The following is a 16,898-nucleotide window of genomic DNA, read 5'->3' on the forward strand; positions in this document are numbered from 1 at the left end:
GGAACAAAGAGCAATGCCGGGCCGCGGGGGCCGCACGGCGATGGAGGCGCGGCGGCTCTTTTCTTGCCTTCGCTAAACCCTGTGAAATCTGCGGGTCAGAGCCCCAGGAAGGCTTGGTGGCAGCAGGTTAAATGAGGTGACCATGCCGGCTTCAGTAACCACGTCGGGCGCTCCAGTTCAAGCGCGGACTCCGGGAAGCGGGCCGGGTGCTTCAGGGCAAGCTGGCATTACCCCTGCTCTCATTTCGTGGAATACAGTTCTTTGTTTTGCACCAAATGGAAACCTTACCAGAAACGAACCAGGGGTGCTGCCTTCCACCTGCCATCTGTCTTAAGAATAAAATGGCCTGCAAGTCGGTTTTCACAGGCTGACAAAGCACCGCCAGTGCGGGAACCCCACGCCAGGCTCCCAGGTGACCTGCATGGGCTGCAAGTCACACCCCAGTCCTTAAAATACAGACTTACAGGAGCTGCAGTGTGTACCCCCAAGGTAGAAGAGTATGAGGAATTGTTATAAACCACATTGCAGAACAAATTTCTAAAAAGGGGAAAAAATCCAGCTTCAGTCCCCAAGTGTAAGATCTCTTTTTCAACTACACATGATATAAGGCTTATTAAATACTGCTATGCACATAAAGGGCATCCTTGGAATCCAGATTGGAGAGAGGAAAATATCTCCAATTTGCTGGTCCTTTGGGAAACTGAGGAAAAAATTAAATTCACAGCTTCAAATTCCAGACCAAACTAAAAATCCTTCTCAGAACACTCTTGAGACCTGGGTCTACCCCAGATATGCATCCACCTTCCCCAGAGTGTTATGAAATTCAGTAAAATGTCATTTCACACATTACTAATCGGGCTCTTAATAAGTGTATTGAGTGCATACGAGGGGTCACATGTGTGAATCCATCTTGTCACACTTGAGCACATAGTTCAGTGTAGGGGGTGACATTTAAATAATAACACCCCCCCCAAAAAATAAATAAAATAAATAATGACATCTCAGAGTTTAAACTGCCCCAGGAGAAGAACCATTACAGTGGTTTAGGGACATGGAAAATTGCTAGATCTGCCCTTTTTTTTAAATTTTTTTTTTATAATTTTTTAATATTTATTTTTTAGTTTTTGGCGGACACAACATCTTTGTTTGTATGTGGTGCTGAGGATCGAACCCGGGCCGCACGCACGCCAGGCGAGCGTGCTACCACTTGAGCCACATCCCCAGCCCTAGATCTGCCCTTTGCAGCAGTAAGATTCCATGAAATTAATTTAGAATTTTCTTAAACTGTAAAGGAGTTATTGTAGAGCTTACAAAAACAAACTTTTTAGATATGTACAAATTATGTATTTCATTCAAGGAGAACCTAATTCTTTATAGGCCTCCTTTTACTAGCATAAGTATAAATTGTTCTTGACTATTCCTGAACTGTTCTTACTAGGCATATTCATAGCACAAATACTTGATTCTTCTAAATTTAGTCATTTGTAGGTATTTTAAATAGTCCAAAAAATGTTTTAAAATTATTATTTAGGTCTATGGCATGCAAATTATTTACACATTTAAATGTACTCTTCTATTTTCATTGAAATCTGCTTATAGATGTCCATACCGAGACCATTGTTTGCAGCCTGACACAGTGGCACATTCCTGTAACCCCAGCTATTTGGGAGTCCGGCTGGGTAGGATCTACAATCCCAGGCCAGCTTGGGTCACATAGGAAGACCCCATCTCTCTCTCTCTCTCTCTCTCTCTCTCCCTCTCAAAAACAAACAAACAAAAATGTTTGTTAGCTTTTTTTGTGGTAAATAAGTATACAAAATTACATGCTGAACATGTATATCTTGGAGGTACTTAATGGGTCAAGTAAGATTCTTGTAAAGTTTTCATGAATAGAGCAGTCAAATATAAAATACTGATTTTAAGTATTTCCAAAGATCCGTGGCTGCAGAATTTCCATTTACTCTGGCTTAATGATTTGTGAACAAGTTCTAGTGCAGCACAGTTCCCCACACCATGTGCTAACAGCGCAGTAGCCATTGGTGAGTTTGCCAAGATTCTGAACCTCCTTCAGCAGCTGAGTGGTTGCCAATGGCCCAGGGGTTATAAAGCAGGCTCACAGTGCTATGCAAGAATTTGTGATCACTTACATGGTGCTTGCTGTTAGGTGCCACATTCTGTTCTAAGCATGCTGCAAATACTAACTTGACCCATCGACAGAACTATGAGGTGGGTACTGACTGGGCCCATTTTACAGAAGGGAAACAAATAGAGTGTGACAGTGAGTGTCCCCCCAGTCCTGAAGAGCATGAGAAATCCCGGGCTTTGAGGGACGCCCCCTGTCCAAGAGGACTGGGAACTGAAGGAGGAGTGAAGCTAAAGGCACTGCCCGAACCCATTGAATCAACTGCCACCAAAGCTAACAGCACCCCTTTTGGCACCCCTGTGCTCTTCCAGGAGTGTTTCCTTAAGCCATAAAGTGGTAGCCCTGAGAACTGACCAGAAATGGATGCAGTGCTGAGAGTAAGTGCAAGAGGTAAGTGAGGAAATGGATGTAGGAGTGACTGTGACCCTTGAGGAAAGCTGTGGACAGAACAGTGCCTTCGAGGAACTAGCCCCGTCTCTGCTCTAACACATTGAAGATTCACATCGACTATCCTCCCCTCGCAGGGAGTCAAATACCTGATTGTAACTAATAGTCTCTTGTTTCCCCATCTGTGACAATCTTGTTTTAATGCATTGCAGAGAACAGAAAAATCAGATGTCACAGGCACTCTACCAAGATAAACAGGAAGGCAATCTTTGGGTTCCCGGAAAATCAACGGAGAATTTGAACCATTTTCTATCTATAGTTTGGGGACACGTACAAGAAGATGTCTCTTCAACTTCGAAGCAGCACCTGCTGTCTGGGCCAGCATTCTCCCAGAGGCACATGTGTTCCCAGGTGCACAAGGCCACCCTGCTCCTAGCGCTTTGGGCAAGGCTGTCCCCCCTGGAAAACGAAATCATTAATTAAGAACTTCTCTATGTCCAGGAAAATTGAAATAGCCAAACTGTATCAGTCATGATCTTAAAATGACCCATGATCCAGTTTAGAATTTTATTAAGGATTGTAAAATAAGAAGTATAAAATTTATGGCCATTTCTCATTATGGTGAGTTTTTAAAATGGCTCATAAACTTGGGATTTTATATATTATATATTATATTAATGTTGTTTTTTTCCTAGCAAACATTATCTTAACATCAAACCTACTTTTATCATAGTGCCAATTAGTAACTTATACCAACCCAAGTTAGAAACACAGAAATAATTTTTCTGCAGCAAACTGAAAACATAAACAAAGACAGAGAAAATGATGTAGGCAGTTCCATTGTATCAGCTCAAGCAGTGATCAACCTGCGCCCTCTTCTTCTCTAACCCTGTTCTGCCCCTTTTTGTTCTTGGTGGGTGGGTGGGAGGGAATACTAAACATATACGAACTTCAACATGCATGTCTGAGAAGGCTTGTAAGAAAAAGATCAAGTATTAGATTTTTTTCCTGGTTGTCTCAGGATTCTGTTTTTTGTGTTTCTTGAGTGGATTTTGCTTGACCAGTACCTGTCCACCCACCTCCCTTCCCCCACTGATTTGCTGGAGGAACGTGACCACTTATGCTGTAGATGTTCCTTGTTCTGAATTGGCTGGCTTCTTCCTGTGATAACCCCTTTGTTCCTGTAGGTAGTGAGATGGATTTTTATCACCCATGGCCTGAGTGCTGTGCATCTCCTAATAGGCCACATCTGGAGACACAGGCTGGCTGGGAGTTGTTGTTCAAGGTCATGTGACCACAGCCTGTCTCCTCCCTCTGAAGATTACACCACCCTCTACTCAGTTGTTCTAGCTTCAAATCCCATATTTCATTAGAGGTTGTAGAATAAGGAACTTTCTAATTCTACCATTCTTTCTGAATTTATTACCTGAAGAAATTCTACCTTATGGAGCCTTTCTCCACCAACTCTTGGTTGCCCTGAAATACCACTTGTATGTGACAGGGAGGGTCAATCCCTGTTTCTTTTTATTTCTCAATTTTCAGAAATATTGAGCTGGTGCCCTAGCGATTTCTAAAGAGGTTTAAAGAAACAGCATGAATTTGTGGATTTTCATGGCTGCAGTGTTTTTATCATTCTCTCTGGTGCTCCAACTGTCCCACGTGTCCTAGACGTGGTCACATTAACCTGTGAGGAGTTCTTGCTTCCTGGCACAAGATGACCCAGACTGACCTTGCACACTCCTTGTCCCTGGCATAGACTGGGCATAACTCCAGAGCCCTGGTTACTTCTAGTGAGAAATGGTGGTTTATACTGCTGTCACAGGAGGACGCATGGCCACTGGGTTGATGTGACTTCTAGTGCCTTCTGATAGAGCCAGGATGGGGGGTTTCATGTGACTGTGCCAGGAGTAGAAGCATTGCTGGGTCTCACTCCTCTGGAGCCTTAATATAATGTCCTCTTTCCCTCTGCTGCAGTGTCTCCGAGGGACACCATGGCCTGGCTGCTCATCTGCTTCTCTCAGAAGAAATGCTCATCCAAGATGCTGCCCCAGGGCTGGCCCCTTCTGGCCTCCTCCCCTAGGACTGCTGGGCCTCCCACGCCAGCGTTTGGTGCCCAGTGCGGACACCCTGCAGGGTGACTCCTCTGTACCTGCCTTTTGCTCTCCTCTTGTTCAAGGGCAGGTGCTTAAGCAACCTTGGCATCACCGTCCTGCAGAGGCACACAGGCTAGAGAAATCTGGAGCTCATTTCTCTACTCACAGGTAATCGGGAGTTTGTACTGTTCCGTTTCATGCTAGTGCTGAAGGTGAGTGTTATTTGCACTTCAGATTTTATGGATTTGGGGGAAGCTGTATCGAGAAACAGTGATTTGGCCTCTGACTTTATACTCCAGGCCTGAAAGCCCTGTTAGGGAGCAGCTGTACCATAACCAGAGTGAGATCGTGTGGGAACACGTGAGCCAGAGGTGCTTCAGAGCAGTGATGGATGCTGTAATGTAGACCCAGGGTCAGAGAACTCTTCTGTGCAGACCCAGACGATAAACATCCTGGGCTTTGGGGACAGGCTATCGCTTCTTGTTGGGGGCCAGCAACTCTGCTGCTGAAGCACAAAAACAGGCATCAACAAGAAGTGACCAGAGCAGTGTGGCTGTGCTCCCACCAACTTGACAGCAAAAACAGGCAACAGCCAGAGTTAGCCACAGGCCGTAAGTGCCACCGTGCCACATACCAGCCCCTGGGAATGACCTCAACACAGATCAATCACAAAATGTCATGAGATGGTGGTATGCTTCAGCAGAAAGCTCAGAGAACATCAGTAGAATAATATTTGCCTTTTTAAGAGTTTCTCACTTAATACAGAAATAGCAGCTCACATCTTCCATTAAAGGCAGAAGGATGGAGATTGCTTTAGATCTTTGCCGTGTAGTATCATCATAGGCAGTATTTAATGGTGGGAAATGGCTCACAGTACGTTGGGACGTACTAGCAGAGTTCAGGCATCCAATTAACACTTGTTGGTGAGTAAGCTTTAAAAGCTTACACAAAATACCATCTGTAGTTTGCAGATAGTGTTCAGTGTGCTTAGAAGAGCCTGAAGTGTGGATGGCAGTGTCCACGGTGAGAACTACTGAATGGTCTCGTCATGAACATCTTTGTTTTCTTTAGTTGTTTCTTCCTTTACAATTCCACAATAAATGTGTAGATAGTTTGTTAAATATATTTGTTTTGATCTGAAACAAATAATAATTTAATGGCTTGTTTGTGATATAGTGTAAAAGAATGAATAAACAAAGGACTTAAAAACAAAAGATGCTTTAGTAGATGGGATGCTTTTGTGGTTTGGATCTAATAATGTCCCCCTCAGAACTTGTTTTTTTGTTTGTTTGTTTTGGGGGGTATTGGGGATTGAACTTAGGGGCACTCGACCATGGAGTCACATTTCCAGCCCTATTTTGTCTTTAATTTAGAGACGGTGCCTCACTGAGTTGCTGAGGCTGGCTTTAAACTCATGATCCTCCTGCTTCTGCCTCCCTAGCTGCTAGGATTACAGGCGTGCGCCACTGTGCCTGGCCCTCAGAGCTTGGTGTGAAAGCTGACCCCAGATGAAGCATGGTTCTGGGTGGGGTGTTTAGGCAGTGATGAGAACTGTGACCTTTCCAGCGGATTGATCCATTTGACGGATTCATATTGCAAATGGAGGACTGCGTGCTACTGTACACAGGTGAGGAGAGGCTGGAGGAGGTGGTCACTGGGGGCATGCCCTTGGGTGCTTTATCTTGTCCCCAGTCCTAGGCAGCTCTCTCCTGCTCTTTGCTTTCTGGCTGCTGTGAGCTGTGCCCTCTCCTCGGCTGAGTCCTTCACTGAGATGTCCTGCCTTACCTCAGGCCAGAGCAGTGGAGTTGGCCCACTGTGGACATGACCTCTGAAACTGTAACCCCCCCCCCCAAATAGGTTTTCCTCCTCTAAGTGCTTCTTATCAGGTTTTTGGGGAACAGTGAGAAAAAGCTAACTAAAATAGTTACAGAAAAAAATTGACAACATTTCTGAAGGCAATATGTTTCAGTGTAAAAAGCCTGAATTTTAGAAAAATAACTGAGTTCATATTAAAACTCCCTTAATACCTAGTGATCTTTAAAAGTGAGATGCCATCCTGGTCCTCAGTTTACCCACCTTTAAGGTGGGATGATATTATCTACCTCGGTAGTGTGGTAAAAGCTAAAAGAATTTACGTAATGAGGTAAATTCTAGCTTTCCAAACTAACTCCTTAGAACTGTTTTCGAAATTTTGAGTTTCTTAACCTATTTTGCCTTTTCTTTATAACCAAGTACAAAGTCTTTCTCTATATTTTAATTATAAATTCCTGTATCATATTCTCCAGGCCATAGAATCAAAGACCACAGGTAAAGTCAAGTCTGACACCTTTAGACTCTCCTGGGCACCTGCTGCAGTCACTGTGACCACTTGGTCTGAGCACAAGAGAAGGGTGCAGCTCCATGCACGAGGGTGCCAATCTGATCTTGCTTCCTCACGGCACCCTGAGCAGCCCTCCTCTTCTTCTGGCAGGCCCACATGGACCCTTCAGATCTTCAGATTCTTGTGTGGCTTGCACCACAATTTCTTCTCTCCTGGTCAAATTGTTGTAACACATGGTACTAATATTTGGACATTTGTCCCCTGAAAAATCCTTATTGAAGCCTAATTGCCATCCAAGCAGCATGAAGAGCCAACTAAGCTGAGGGCGAGATCTCGTGGTGGATCACAGCCCTACTAAAAGAGCTGAGGCCACAGTGGGAGGTTCTGCCCTTGTCTGCTCTAGCTCTTCTCCTTCAACCATGCGATGCTGCAGCAAGAAGGCCAGCGCCAGATGCCAGCGTCTTGTCCTGGGCCTCCCACACTCCAGAACTGTGAGCCAAATAGAGTTCTGTTCATTATGAATCTGCAGCCTCAGGATTCCATTACAGCAGCAGCAGTGAACGCATGGCATCCCGGCAAGCCGCAGAAGGCACCTTTGTAGATAATGGCCTCCAAAAATATTTCTCAGCTCTTGGCTTCTGAATGAGTCAATGATCTCATGTAAAGGGGGTTTGCAAGATAATAATGCCAATATTAGAGTAAATGTCATTAGTACTGTATTCTAAGAAAATCACTCGCTGTGAAATAGGAAAGACTATGGAAATGGTTAGCAATATGGAACGCGCACTTCCTCAGGCATCCAACAGATTCTCCTTCTGCAGGGGTGGAGCTCTAGATTGTTTATTTTATATCCTTGCATTTGTATTGCAAAGTCCCAATGAGAAGTAAATTGTTTTCTGTGCTGAATGAATTGCAGCCGGAATTCAAAACAGAGCTGCAGAAAGAAGGAAGAGCAAACAAGCACCACAGAGTGCAGTCAGCAGTGAGGGCGGGGGACATGGCTGCCGCAGAGGAGATGCTTCCAGAAGAAGGTATAAAGGGAAATCCTAAAGGAAGTCTCCGTGGCCACTTAGGTTACCTTACGTCTCAGAAAATCAATTTTTAAAAACTTTTAAATTAAAATTAAATCTATTTTAACTGATACATAAAAACATAAAAAGTACATATTTATGGGTTGGGGGTAGAAATGAATAATAGGAGGAACTGTTGAAAATTAACAAATATGTGGAAATTAAACAATATGCTACTGAACAATGATTGGATCAAAGACAAATCTAAAAGGGAAACTAAATAATATGTTCAAGCAAAGAAAAAGTGGAAACCAAAACCTATTCAGCAAAAGCTGATCTAAGAGGAAAGTTCATAGCAATAAGTGCCTGAAAAAGAACAGTTTCAAGTGAAGGACCTAGTGGACACCCCAAGGAAGTAAATTAAGGAATTTTAATTAAGTAATTTAAAAGGACAAAGTAACCCCAAGGTTAGCAGAAGGGAGGGAATAAAGATCATAAACAAGTGAAGTAGAGATTATAAAAATAACAAACGATCAATAAAACTAAGACCTAGTCTTTTAAAAGCTAAACAAAATTGACACACCCTGTACTAAGGGGAAAAAAGACTCAAATAAATTCAGAAGTGAAAGGAAGACATTAAAACTGATAACAGAAATACAGAGGAGGATGACCAACTCCTGCGAACATCTATACACCAACAAATTAGACAACCTGGAATAATTGGAAGAATTCCTAAAAACACATAACCTACCAAGATCAAATATTGAAGAGATCTGAAGTCTGAACAGCCTAATAAATGACTAAGGAGATTAAGTAAGTAAGTAAAAGTATCCATCAAAGAAAAGCCAAGGAATGCAGGGCATAGTAATACACAACCGTAATCTCGTTGCTCAGGAGGCTGAGGCAGGATGACAGCCAGTTCAAGGTCAGCCTAGGCAATTTAACAAGACTCTGTCTCAAAATAAAAAATAAAAAGTAACAAGGACTGGGGATGTGGCTCAGTGGTAAAGCTCCCCTGAGTTCAATCTCCAGTGCTGCCAAAGGAAAATTTTTAAAAAAGCACAGGACCAGATGGCTTACATTCTAGTAAATATTTAAAGACAAACTGATACCAATTATTCTTAAACTCTTCAAAAAAAATTGAAGCATATGGAATACTTCCAAATTCATTTTACGAGATCAGAATTACCTGGTATCAAAGCCAAAACAAAGGCACTACAAGAAATGTAAAATATAGGCCAATATCACTGATGAATATGGACACAAAAATCCTAAAAAAAAAAAAAAAAATAGAAAACCATATTCAACAGTACATTGAACAGTATGTTCACCATCATCAAGTGAAATTTATCCCTGGAGTACATTTGGTTCAACACATACAAACCAATAAATGCAATTCATCCTATTGACAGAATGAAGAACAAAACCTATGTGATCATCTCCATTGATGCAGAAACAGAACTTGACCAAATTAATTATTCTTTTATGATAAAATTCTTCAACAAATCAGGTAGATAGACTGTTCCTCAGCACAATAGAGGCCACTTGTGATCTGCCCATGGCTCAACAGAGAAAAGTTAGTTTTCCCTCCCAGATCAGGAAAAAGACAAGGGTGCCCACTCTCATTACTTCTGCTAAACATAGTACAGGAAGTCCTAGCTGGAGCAGTTGGGAAAGGAAAAGAAATAAGAGGTATCCAAATAGGAAAAGATGAAGCAAAATTGTGTGCTGATATGATCTTACATATAGAACATCCAAAAAGTCTCCCCCAAATACTATTGGAACAGACAAACAAATTCTATAAATTGCAAGACACAAAATCAGCTCACAAAAATCAGTAGCATTTCAATATGCTAAAAACAAACTATCTGAAAAAGAAATTAAGAAAACAACCCCATTGGCATAGCATAAAAAATAAAATACTCTGGAGTAGATTTAACCAAGGATGTGAAAGATGTGTACACTGAAAACTCTAAAACAATGATGAGGGGAAACTGAAGAGACCCAAGTAAATGGGAAAACACCCCATGTTCATGGATTAGAAGAATTAATATTGTTAAAATGTCTGTGCAATCCAAAGTGACCTACAGATTCAGTGTAATCCCTATCAAAGTCCCAATATCATTCTTCACAAAAATAGAAATAGAAATCTTAAAATTCACATGAAATCTCAATCCTGAGCAAAAAGTACAAAGCCTGAGGTGTCACACCAGCAGGTTTTGAAGAAGGTTATGAAGATGTAGAGCTCGAAACAGCACAAACAGGCACAAAACAGACACATCAACCAATGAAACAGGATGGAGGGTTCAGAAATAAACCATATACGTTTGCATCAACTGATTTTTGACAAAGTTGCCAAGAACACAAAACGGGGAAAGAACAGTCTCTTCAGTAAATGGCCTTAGGAAAACTGGATATCCAAATGCAGAAAGACGAAAATTGTCACTTATCTTACCCTTTATTCAAGAATAAACACAGACTGTATTGAACCCTAAGATCTGAAACCATAAAGTGACTGGGAGGAAACGAGAGAGGAGCCCCATGATGTCTGGGCAATGATTTCTTGGACATACCCCAAAGCACAGCAATGAAGCAGAACATTGGGACAGCATCAGGCCAACAGGAGTTTGCTCAGGAAAGGCAACAAGAGACAGCCCGTGGAGTGGACAGAACACCTGCAAGTCACACACAGGACAAGAACTGATACACCAACTACTCAAGAGCAAGGAAAAGAAACCTAGTGAAAATAGGCCTAGGACTCGAAGGGCATCTCTCAAAAGAAGACATACACATGGCCAACAGAGATAGGAAAGTGTAGATATATGGGCTAGTGTACTATTTTGATACATGTACACATTGTGGAGTGATGTGCCATCACTCTCTAATCATCAGAGAATGCAAATCAAATCATGGAATTTACCACCTCACCGTGGTGACTGTTCCCAGAAAGATAAAAGATGGCAGTGTTGGTGAGGGTGTGAAGAGAAGGAGAATTTGCCCTGGGGAATGTTACAAATTAGTGCAGTCCCTGTGGAAGACAATATCACGGTGCCCCCAAAACTGAAGATAGAATGGCCATATGACCCAGTGATCCACACCCAGGGGGAACGAAATCAGCAGGTTGAAGAGACACCCACAGCCAGATTCATTCCAGCACTGGTCACAATAGCCAAGACACGGAACCAGCCCAGGAGTCCGTCCAAGGGGGAGGGGGTTTTAAACGGTAGGGTCTGTACACATGGAACACCAGGGGGGGGTCTGCCTAACAACAGGATGAACCCAGGTGTTGGGGGTCCCAAGGCTCCAAAGACTAACTTCCCCATCCCCCAAGAAGAGCCGTCCAATGGTGAGCCCTGCTGGCTCACATGATCCTTGCCATCCAATGGTGAGCCCTGCTGGCTCACATGATCCTTACCCACCAATCAGAAAGCACCCCAGCCAACTGTCAAACCGTTTAACAATTAAATTGTTATAACTGTCAAACCACCCCTGGCTCTATAAATATGCAGAGCTGTTCCTCAATAAATGGGCATGTTCTCCGACGGCAAGCCTTGATCGTTCTTTCACCAGAACCGCACATCAAGTGAATGAGCCACCATGGGACAGATAGCGTGAGGACTCGAAGAACATCGGACTCCAAAACACAGAGAGTGGAGTGGCCGTTACCAGGGGCTGGAGGGTGGTGATGGGGAGAGGAGGGAGTGGTGGTCAACAGACACAGTTTCAGCCATGCGGGAGGAGTAAGTCTTGGTGAGCTGTCATGCAGCTGGGCAATTAGAGTGAATCATGATGTATTGTCTATTTCAAAACCAAAAAGAGGGTTTTAAATGTTCATACCAAAAGGGCTGATAAACATTTGAGGTGATGAATTACTCTGGTCTGATCATTCCACAATGTATACATGTATCAAAATATTACATCAGCCCATGAATTTACACAATTATTTGCCAATTAAAAATAAAATTTAAGCTGGGTGTGGTGGCCCACACCTGTCCACCCAGCTACTCAGAGGCCGAGACTTGAGGATCAATTGAGCCCAGGAATTCAAGACTAGCCAGAGCATCATAGATCCGTCTGGAAAAAGCAAACTAACTAAAAAAAATAAAAAACTGTGGTAAAGGAAGAAATGGATAGGATCTTGCTTTACAGAGGTCAGAACCAGGGCAGTATCGGGAGAGGGCCGCGGAGTCAAGCAAGGGATTTCTTGAAAGGTGGGAGAAAAAGCCACGTCTGTCTGCTGACCATAAGAGATGGTGGCTGTGGCTTTCCCTGAGATGCAGGTGGCAGTACAGAAGGGGAAGGGGGAAGGCTGCTCACCTGCTTAAGGCAGCCCTTGCACACAGAGGAGTGTGGCCCTGTCTCTGTGGGGTGGCCACAGGCCTTTCACCGGGCCTCTCAGCACCCATAATGAGCCAGGTCCAGTTGCTGCTCCTGCAGCAAGACAAATCACAGTGCCGCACTCCATCTGCACGGGCTGTCCCACGTTGTCATCTGGGTGGCGTGTGTGCATGTGTGGACATAAGTACTCTGTGTGCAATGTGCCCATTCCTGTAACAGACGTGGAGTGTGCACGGGTGTCTGGTGCACAAGTGCTCAGTGTGCCATGTTAGCTGTGGTGGGTGATTTCGCAACAAGTGCCGTACATTGTACATGGCTGCGCAGGATCAGCCTTGAGCTCATCACACCATGCAACAGGTTCTTGTTAAAGCAGCATTCTGGAAAGTACATCGCACATGGGAAAGGAAGAGAAATGGAGCCACTGAAGTAGGCGAGGACAAAATGGCCTGTGGGTAACAAGTAGTCCCCAGGTAGGAACTGGGCTTCCAAATGCAGTGAGCACTTTGTGGCCTTGGGCTTGCAGAGGAGGCCTACCTGCTGCTCGCCCAGGCGTGGGCAGGGAGGGCGTCTGGAGGAGGGCCTCCAGCAGCCCGCCCAGTCCTCTGCTCTCCCGAATGGCCCTTCCTTGGTGCGTTTAAATTCTCCTTCAGTCTGGAATAATAAATCCATCTTCTCTACTGTCTTTGTTGGCTTTGAGCATAAACTTTAAAGGATCCAGATTGACCTTGACACTAATCTTCATGTTGTCCCAGAGCCACATGTGAATTAAGTCAGTGCACAAATAAATATAAATAAAACACAGTCACAGCCGCTTCATTTGGGGTACTCTGTACACAAACGTGATTCAGAGCATGCTGACAGCATTCATGACGTAAGACCAACCAGAGGGGCTGCGGGGGAGGCCCCATGGTGAGCGCTTCCCTGGCATGAGCAAGGCCCTGGGTTTCATCTCCAGAGTGGGGGCAGTGGGAGAGGTGTCAAACCAGGATCCTCACCTGCCCTTACAAAAGTTCATGAAGTTATTCACGTGTGAAACACAGTTGAGGCCACGTCCTCACTGAGGTCCGTTCCTTCTCTCAGCTGCCTCTCCAGGTAAGCACAGCAGGTACCATGCAATGGCAATGACCGTGCCGGGCACAGAGAAAGGTAACTCCCAGCCAAGCAGGAGGTCTGGAAATCAGAGGAGCCGGTGTCTCCCACCCGAGAACACCAAGGCACCTGAGTGAGGCCCAGGCTGGCGGAGACCTGTGCCTCTGTGTCTCGCAGGCATTTCCAAACCCCAAGATTCTAAAGAGTCCCCTCCCCAGGCTCTTCTCCAGGCCTCCACTGGCGGAGCCGCGGTCTGAGTTGGTGCCACAGCCATCCCTGGAGGTCCCTGGCTTCCTCCCATCTGCCTCCCCATCGGTAGACCTGCCAGTCCTCGTACTGTTAGGGCTCTCAAGTCAGCTGTGTGTCCCTCAGTCACCCTGTACCTGGTGTTTGCTGTCAGCTCTAGTGACCCACAAGGGACATGTGAATGTCACTATGATCTAAAAAGCCGGTGCAGGTGGCAGTGGAGGCTATGCCCAGAGCTCAGAGGGGCTCTGGGTCAGTCAGGAGAATCTCCAAGATCTGACCCGCTCAGAGGAGCACCCCGGAAGGACAGTCAGCACTGGTCAGGCCACCCAGAACCCACTCCCCACCAATTCTTCTGTTCAATGCCATTGACACTCTTTTTTATTTTTATATTTTAAAGAAAGTACATTTAGAATTAGTCAGCTGCACTCTGTATATAGATGATTCCAGTTTTGTTGGTGACGTCCAAAGTGTCACAGTCAGCAGCCAGTGGAACATGTGCCTTCTTCTGTCCCTATGGCCTGAGAAGGGCCTGTGGCCATGTTACTTCACAGAGCTTCTGTGCAGCCTGTGTGACCTGGTGTTTGGTGGCCTTGATGTCCACAGTGAACACAATGTGGAGTCATCTCCCATCTCAGAACTGGTGACAGTATGGTGGTCAAACCGGCCTATCTGGGGTGCTCTTCTGAGGATATCTGGGCTGCCAGAGGGTGGGTGACATTGGATCTTCTTTTGTGTCTGTGAATGCCTTTCTACACTGTCTTCTTGGGCTTCAAAGCTTTGGCTTTGGTTCTGGCTTTGGAGGATCAGGAGCTACCTTCTTAGCTTTTGGTGCCATCTTGGTGAAAAGGTTGGTCATTGACACTCTTAAGTGGGTGCCACTCAGGTGTGGACCCTAGAGGCTGCTTGGTCTGGAACATAACTGACCCTCCCCCTCGGTCCCTAGACTCTGGTCGCTATCTCTGGACCAGTCTCTCTCCCTCAAAAATCTGCTTCCCACTTTCAATACTACTTCTCAGAGTTATCTTTCTCATTACAGAAATCACACACCACTCCTGTGCTTAATAATAAGGAACTTTCGGGCTGCGGGTGTGGCTCAGTAGCAGTGCGCTTGCCCAGCATGCAGGAGACCCTGGGTTCCATCCCCAGCACCACACAAATAATTCATTGATCATGAACTTCATCAGTTCCCTACTCACCATGCAGGAGGAAGCGAGCCCCAGAGCCACTCTGTCCCCCACTCTTCCACCCCACCAGCTGCCACCTCTCCCACAGCATCCAGGTCAGTCCTTCACAGATAACTATGGTTCTCTTGTGCCTGAGTCTGTGGCTACGTTCTTTCTTCTGTCTGGCTCACTCTCCATGTTTTTTTCTGCCTAGGAAATAAAAAGAGAAAGAAGAAAACAGAGAAATCGTTTAAGTAAAAGAGTTTCCAAAGGGTAAAAAGATGAGAACTCCACTGAGAACAAACAGGGCCTCACCTCGTGGAGCAGCAGACCAGGGAGCTCTTCTGAGCCTGCTGTGCCTCTAGGAGAAGTATGTGGAGCGACACTCAGCACCTCCAAGGACTGGGATGTCACTGGCCGTGGCGCCCCAAGTGACCCCATGGAACCACGGCTGGTGATGAAGGGACCTCATTGTATCACAGACTACGGGACATTCAATAAGTGCATTGGGGGCTGGGGTGGCAGCTCCGTGGTGGGGCACTGGCTCACCATGTGTGAGGCATGGGGCTCGACCACACAGCAATAAAAAAATAAAATAAATGTATTAAAAAAAGGGGTGCGTTGGGTCTCCTAATCCTGACTGCAGTCATGCTCCATGCCTGACACCCAAGTTAGCTCTGGCCCAGGAAGTCCAGCCGAGAGCACCAGCCCTTTAGAGCCATCTGCTCTGGATGTAGTGAGGAAAATCTCCACTCCAGGATATTTAAACATTGAGAGCTGGGGTTTAATTAACATTCTGGATTAGTTAACATTATTTTCAAACAAATATTTTTCTAAAAGGTGGAACAGTAAGAATAAATATTTGAAGAAATCAGCAGATGAAAGCACAGCTATTGGTGATCAAAGGACACGAGTGAAGACCCCACCCAAAAGAAGCCAGCCAAAATGTGGGGCAAGACCTGCTTGTCACACAGAGGCTAAGTGAGAAAGGCAGAACCCTGTACAGGTGTTGGAGGTCGTCATCAGGAATTCCACAGGACCTCCAAAACATGGAAACACCTCTAGTGGAGGCGGAGGCGATGAAGAGAAGAAGAAAAGCCTATACTCCTGCTTCCTATAAAAATAGAGCCATGGGGCTGGGGATGTGGCTCAAGAGGTAACGCACTAGACTGGCATGCGTGTGGCCTGGGTTCGATCCTCAGCACCACATGCAAACAAAGATGTTGTGTCCGCTAAAAAAACTAAAAAATAAATATTAAAATTCTCTCTCTCTCTCTCTCTTTAAAAAAAAAAATAGAGCCACCTGTGACCCAGCTGTCCCTGCTCTGGGCACAGACCCACAGGAGATACAACCTCCTTGTCATAAAAACTGCTGCAGCTGCGTGGCTCGTGACAGCTGAGATGCAGAGGCAACCTGTGCTTCGAGGCCTGAATGGAGAGGGTGCGGGGTGTGCACACGAAGAGGGTCTTCTTCAACCTTAACAGAGAATGAGAGGCGGGATGTTGCTCAGTGGTGGGCTGCTTGCCTAGCATGCATGAGGCTGGGTGTGCAAACCTGTAGCCTAGCACTGCAAAAAATAAATTAAATAAATAAAAAGAAATGGAAAGAGAGATCACCTGGCATTTACCCTAACATGGGTGAACCTGGGGACACGGCACAGAGTGATGAGCCAGACACAGAATGAAAGTGTGTCTGACCCCATGTACTTGTGGGGTCTAAAAACAACAAAAAATCTAAAAACAGTCAAACAGAAACAGATAGAGGAAAAAACAGTGATTAGGAGGATTGAGGGATGGGAGAAGTAGAACAAAAGATACAAAGTAGCTGTATGTAGGGTGACTGAGTCCAGAGCCTCACCCACAGTGTGAGGACAGCAGCTGAGAAGGTTGGGGTGTGTAAGAGATTTGGTTACATGAGGCAATTTCAGCTGCTTTTGTCAAGAAAATGTACCCAGGTGAGATGACAGACATGTTAATCTGCTTCAACTCATTTACCATGTGCGACTATGTACACCCGGTGTTGTCATGCCGTAAACCTCAAGTACACGCCATACAACTTATCAAAAGGAAGAAGAAGTCAGCATGAAGAGGAGCTGGGAGGAGGAA

General features: G+C 45.1%; 1 long non-coding RNA gene across 6 annotated transcripts; it reads left to right on the forward strand.

The window, feature by feature from the left end:
- The first annotated feature begins 6 nt into the window (after positions 1-6).
- LOC107157909 lies at positions 7-16,026 on the forward strand. Of its 6 annotated transcripts, none has more exons than XR_007346491.1 (7): positions 7-412; positions 1,122-2,533; positions 2,743-2,941; positions 4,505-4,791; positions 6,065-6,250; positions 14,666-14,908; positions 15,007-16,026. It is a non-coding gene; the product is annotated as an uncharacterized LOC107157909 (long non-coding RNA). The 6 variants fall into 6 exon arrangements; XR_007346492.1 differs by lacking the exons at positions 14,666-14,908; positions 15,007-16,026 and adding an exon at positions 6,909-9,283 and having other exon boundaries at positions 1,122-1,679; positions 2,455-2,533; XR_007346493.1 differs by lacking the exon at positions 15,007-16,026 and having other exon boundaries at positions 14,666-14,909.
- The last annotated feature ends 872 nt before the right edge of the window (positions 16,027-16,898 follow it).

The sequence above is a fragment of the Marmota marmota genome, unplaced genomic scaffold (genome assembly GCF_001458135.2).
Source record: "Marmota marmota marmota unplaced genomic scaffold, marMar, whole genome shotgun sequence".
NCBI classification, from domain to species: Eukaryota; Metazoa; Chordata; class Mammalia; order Rodentia; family Sciuridae; genus Marmota; species Marmota marmota.